We start from the raw sequence: 6,373 nt of genomic DNA, 5'->3' as shown, positions 1-6,373 counted from the left end.
TTGGATACTGTATGCTGCCATAGCCTTGCCTACCCCTCATACAAGTCTTTTAACCCACTTGCAAGTTACTTTTTCACACACATCAAAAATAGTATTCATTTAAAAGGTGCCTGAATGGGCAAGATGATCTGATGAATTTGGTTCTATCTTTTGAACCCATAAAAATGTATGCTGTATACCTTTTTGCAAAGAATGGAGCCAGGATTTTCAGCCACTTTCCTTCATGTTTTCTAATAGATTCCTTAGTACAAATACGACAAGGAGGTCTACTCGGCCTTCTTTAAAGGAGAAGACATTTTGGTTACTGCACATTCTTAGATATTCTATGTTACAGACAGCATCGGTGGTAATGTAGCACATAGAGGTAATGACTGGACATCTTCCCTGATCTTCTCCTGCTTTTGCAACCCTGGAAACAGTCCAGAATCAAAGACTAGCCTGAGATTCTTCCTCTCCAGTCCCATCTTCACTCCCCAAAAACTACAAATATGTTTTACACCTTTATAACCAGGCTGATCCAAGTACCACACTAAACCCTCACTTGACCATCTGGCAAACCCAGTGATTCAGTCAATTTAACTTGTGACTTTACACACACACACACACACACACACACACACACACACACACAGAGGAAGAACCTAGTAAATGCATCTTTTCATCTTTCTAAATTCTTGCCTTAGACCTAATGAAGTAATGTCTTAACTGCCATGCTCCTAGGAAAATAAATATCATCCTTAGCTACTTTTATTTTTTAAATATTTTTTTTCTTTTGGTTTTTAGACCATTGTACCCAACTTAGACTGTCTAGATGACTTCTTTCCTGAAGTTCATGGTTGGCCTAGCCATTTCTCTCATTCCATTGTTAATGTATTCATTTTTTTAAGATTTTCCCCTCATTGCTCTGTATGGATAAATGTCATGTCATTAGTTCCCATGGATTTTCTCTATGCTGTTGACTCAAATCTACCTATCCTGCCCCAAGCTCTCTACTAACTTCCAAATTCATATTTCTAATTGTCTTTGATATATCTTGCATTGGATGGCCAGTGGAGACTTAAAGTCATCATATTCAACACAGAATTCATTTTTTCTCTCCCTGACCCCTCTCTTCCCTATTACTGTAGAAATCAACATCTTCCTAGTCTTTCAGAGTTTTAACCTAAGAGTTATACTGGATTCCTTACTATCTCTCACCCCCCATACTCATATCCAAGCTGTTGCCAGTGCCTGTAAATTTCACCTTTGTGACATCCCTCAAATATATCCCCTTGTCTCCTCTCACAAAGATACTACTCTGGTGTGGGCCTTCATTGACTCATACCTACATTATTGTAATCACCTGCTGGGTGGCGTGCCTTTCTCACATCTCTCCCAACTCCAATCTACCCTCTGTTCAGCCACTAAAGTGATTTCCCTAAAGTGAAGGTCTGATTCCAGCACCTCTTCCGTGCAATAAATTCCATTGCATCTCCATTGCCTCCAGAATCAAATGCAAAATGCTTTATCATTCAAAGTCCTTTATAATCTAGCCACTTGCTACCTTTCCAGTCTTCTTGCACCTTAATCCTGGCCATGTGCTCTTCAAACTAGTGACATTGGCCTCCCAGTGATTCCAAGAATAAGACACTCCTCTCATCTCTGTGAATCTTCCCTAGATGTTCCCTATACCCTAGAATACCCTTCTTCCATTTTCTGACCTCATAAGCTCCCTGGCTTTCTTTAATTCCCAATTATAATACTTTATTTTACTTGAAACCTTCCCCAATCCCTCTTTTTTATACAAGAAACTATAACTTTATTGATAGAAATATTACAAATTTCAAATCAAATCAAAATCCTTTTTGAAACACTGAAAAAAATATCCGTGTCTTGAGTTTTTTACATCATTTATTTCATAATAGCATTTTGTTGTCAGTGAGAGAAGAAATGACAAAGCAAAGGAAGATCTGAGCTTCTGAGCATATCAATTTATTAAACAATGCATTATAATTGCATAACAAATCAAGGCCAGTGTTTCCTCAGGTTGCCACTGGAATCAGGGGGGAGAAATATTTTTATACATGAAAATATAACAATAAGCAAGATATAAAACAGGATATGTAATTAGGTAATCTGATATCTAATTAGTGGAGAGATTAAAGGCTTTTCAATTTGAGAGGGAGATGAGTGAGTTTGAGAGTTGGGAGATGGGAGAGCACATGGGTACAATTCCATGAAATCAGAAAAAAAGGAGCTCCCTGCCCTTGAGTGACTATATTCAACCAAATAAACATGGAAACAATAAGTGATTGATCAATAAGGGGCCAATTTTCAAATCAGACATATGGGCTCTTCAGATATATAATTATGGGAAAATTCCTTGCTTCCATCTTTGGATCAGACTGAGTTTCTGGTCATCATAACCTAGGTCCTTAGTTAAGGGTCTCTAAGTATCAGGAAGAGATGGTCCAGCTTCCCAGCCACACAGGGCTTTTATTCAAACAGTGCAAGAAAGTTTTCTCACAATTCCCATAATTAAATCAAGATTTGTTATAAGACAGACATTGGGCCCATAATTGAATAGCAAAGGAACTGAGCTAGATCCAAAATTGAGCCACAAGATGGAATCAGTGTGGTTCACTTAATTCCCAGTATCTTCTCAATTTTATGATTACTGTTGTTCTTTAAGGTTTGGACAGCCTTTACTCTGTATACATCTGCTTGGGACATGACCAATTATACATCCTTAATTTCTATATATGCTTTGTCAACCTCTTAATCTTTGCTTTATTTTGGTACGATTGGAGTTTGTGCATTTTCCTATGTGTTTAAGAAGGCTTCACCCTAACCTTTAAATTTTTCAGTAGCAGCTAGCTATTCCCACTGAGAGAGATCCTCAATCTTGGTTTCCCCAAAGACCATGTTGGTATCTGAAGCTAGGCTCTTCAAGAATTCAGGCTTTGTGATGACAAGGAAGACATTCTTAGATTTCCACATAGTGACTTTAGTAACCTCTGTCACTTCTCAAAGTCTCCGTTTCAACATAGCCTTTTTTGCCTTCTTTTCACTTAAACTCTGTTTTGCTTGACAGACCAATTCCTCATTCATCTCAGCAGCTGCTGTCAGTTGGGCCTGTTTCATGGTTGCCTTGTAGAATCCTGCTCTTCAAGCTCCTGTACAGATTCATCATTATCAGAGTCTATTCCAGACTCTTTCTCAGTCCCAGGGCTGTGATAACTCTTGTTTCATGGCTAGAACACTTTTCGTTGCTTCACTAGACAATTTGTGAGTGAAACAAGGATCCAAGTTAGCTGTTCTCCCAATCATTATTAATCCCAGTGCCCTCCCTCTAAGAATCGTCTTTTATTTAATCAAAATGTAGCTTATGTTGGGTGTGTATACAGGCATATATATTTATATATGTTTATGAATATGTATACATGTGTGTACATGTACACAATTATAAGCTATTTGAGAGCAGGGACAATATTTTTTCCCCCTCTTTTTGAATTCCCAGAGCTTAGGAAAGTTTTTGTCATATGGTAGGTGCTTAATAAAACTTTATTGATTGATTGATATCCTTCCCCCAATCTCCTAGTATTTTTCTCTTCCTCTCTTTTTCCATTTTTACCATTAAGATGCTCAAAAAATAACAGAATCAGGCAGGCAGAGCCAAGATGGCATAGTGAAAGCAGTGACTTGCTTGAGCTCTCCCCCAAACCCTTCCAAATACTCATAAAAAATTGCTCTAAACAAATTCTGAAGCAGCAGAACCCATAAAAAGACAGGGTGAAATATTTCCAGCCCAAGACAACCTGGATGATTGATCAGAAAGGTGTATCACGCAGGGCTGGGAGTGGAGCACAGCACAGCGTGGTTGCACAGGCCACAGTGAACCTGAAGCAGGCCTCAGAGGACTGAATTGCAGGCAGCTGTGGTGATCTCCAGACTTCTCAACCCACAAATGCCAAATACAACTTAGAAGGTCAATGGAAAAAGTCTGTTTCTGTGGTGAGAGAGAAGCTAGGTCTCAGTCCCAGTTCCTGAGCATGGCCCCAGGGTGGCAACTGCTTCCTGAACTTCCAGCTCACGGTCTGAGGGGGAATCCAGTGGCTGATCAGAAGGGGATTGCAGGGACTCTTTGCCAATACTGAGGCAAGGAATCTCTTGCTTTGCTGGCATTTGCCTCTGGGTCACAATTCTGAGGGGCAGTCCTGGGCAAGAAGGAGTGCTGGCATGGTGGAGCTTGTAGTGGCTGTGTATAGGAAATCCTCCTCACAGTTCCAAGAAAGAAAAGAATGCTTCTGGTCACTCTCAGACCAGAGCACAGACCAGGAAAGGTGTAAACAACTCACCCCTTATCATACCACCTTGGAAGAACTGAAAACTTATAGGTCCCTAGAAGTATCTCTGAAAACAGCTGTACAAAACCCCCGAAGCTTGAGACAGTACATTCTCCACACTGGAAGCATACCTCTACCTTAACAAAGAGTTTAAAGCTCAAGTAATTAGCTGGAATCTTGAGCAAACCTAACAAGAAGTGTCAGACCACAGAATCTTTTTTTGGTAACTAAGATCAAAACATACAACCAGAAGAAAACAACAAAATCAAAGCTTCTACATCCAAAGCCTCCAAGAAAAATATGGATCAGTCCCAGAGCTTGGAGGAGCTCAAAAAGGATTTTGAGAAGGAAGTAAGAGAAGTAGAGGAATAACGGGGAAGAGAAATGACAGTGATGCAAGAAAATCATGAAAAACAAGTCAACAGTTTGCTAAAGGGCGCCAAAAAAATACTGAAGAAAATAACACCTTAAAAATAGCCTAACTCAAATGGCAAAAGAGGTCCAAAAAGCCAATGAGGCAAAGTATGCCTTAGAAAGCAAAATTGGCCGAGCGGAAAAGGAAGTTCAAAAGCTTACTGAAGAAAATACTTCCTTAAAAATTCAAATAGAGCAATTGGAAGCTAGTGACTTTTATGAGAAATCAAGACACTATGAAAGAAATCTAAAAGAATGAAAAATTAGCACACAATGTGAAATATCTCATTGGAAAAACAACTGACCTGGAAAATAAACCCAGGAGAGAGAATTTTAAAATTATTGTACTATCTGAAATCCATGACAAAAACAGAGCCGAGACATCATCTTTCAAGAAATTATCAAGGAAAACTGCCTTGATATTTTAGAACCATAGGGCAAAATAGAAATTGAAAGAATCCACCAATCTCCTCCTGAAATAAATCCCCAAAGGAAAACTCCTAGGAATATTGTAACCAAATTCCAGAGTTCCCAGTTCAAGGAGAAAATATTACAAACAGCCTGAAAGAAACAATTCAAGTATTGTGGAAACACAATCAGGATAACACAATATTTAGCAGCTTCTACATTAAAGGACCACAGGGAATGGAATATAATATTCCAGAGGCCAAAGGAGATAAGATTACAACCAAGAATCACCTACCCGGCAAAATTGAGTGTAACACTTCAGGGGAAAAAATAGTCATTCAGTGAAATCGAGGACTTTCAAGCATTCCTGATGAAAAGACCAGAGCTGAATAGAAAATTTGACTTTTAAATACAAGACTCAAGTGGAACATGAAGAGGTAAACAGGAAAAAGAAATCATAATAAACTTATTAAGGTTAAACTGTTTATATTCCTACATGGACAGATGATATTTATAACTCATGAGACCTTTGTCAGTATTAGGGTAGTTGGAAGGAAAAAAAAATTATATGTATGTATAGATAGATAGATAGATGATAGATAGATAGATAGATAGATAGATAGATAGATAGCACAGGGTGAATTGAAGATGAAGGGGTCATATCTAGAGAATAAAATTAAGGGGTGAGTGAGGATTATACTAGGAGCAGGAGAAAGGGAGAGGCAGAACAGGGTAAATTACCTCACAAAAAAAACAGAAAAGAAAAGGCTCTTACAGTGGAGGGGAAACAGGGGAAGGTGAGAGGGAATGATTGAATCTTATTCTCATAGGATTTGGCTTAAGGTGGGAATAACATGCACATTCATTGGGTATGGAAATCTGTCTTAACTACAGGCACATAGGGGGAGAAGGGGACAAGAGAGAAAGTGAATGAGTGATAAAGAGGAGGGCAGATTGAGAAAGCAGGTAATCAGAAGCAAACATTTCTGAGGAAGGACAGGGTCAAAAGAAAGAATAGAATAAATGGTGGTGGGTGGGATAGGATTAAGGGAAATAGAGTTAGTTTTTCACAACATGACTACTATGGAAGTGTTTTGCATAACTGCACATGTATAACTTATATTGAGTTGCTTGCCTTTTCAATGAGGGTGGGTGGGGAGGGAGGAAGGGAGAAAATTTGTAACCCAAAGTTTTAAAAAAGGCATTTTTAAAAAAATGCTTTCACA

General features: G+C 38.7%; 1 pseudogene; it reads right to left on the bottom strand.

Moving 5' to 3' along the window:
* Positions 1-2,619: 2,619 nt before the first annotated feature.
* LOC110212548 (nascent polypeptide-associated complex subunit alpha pseudogene) lies at positions 2,620-3,309 on the bottom strand (annotated as a pseudogene).
* Between the last annotated feature and the right edge of the window lie 3,064 nt (positions 3,310-6,373).

This window comes from Phascolarctos cinereus, unplaced genomic scaffold (genome assembly GCF_003287225.1).
Source record: "Phascolarctos cinereus isolate Bilbo 61053 unplaced genomic scaffold, phaCin_HiC Scaffold_4;HRSCAF=312, whole genome shotgun sequence".
Classification (NCBI taxonomy): domain Eukaryota; kingdom Metazoa; phylum Chordata; class Mammalia; order Diprotodontia; family Phascolarctidae; genus Phascolarctos; species Phascolarctos cinereus.
This window is presented reverse-complemented; position numbering and strand designations above follow the sequence as displayed.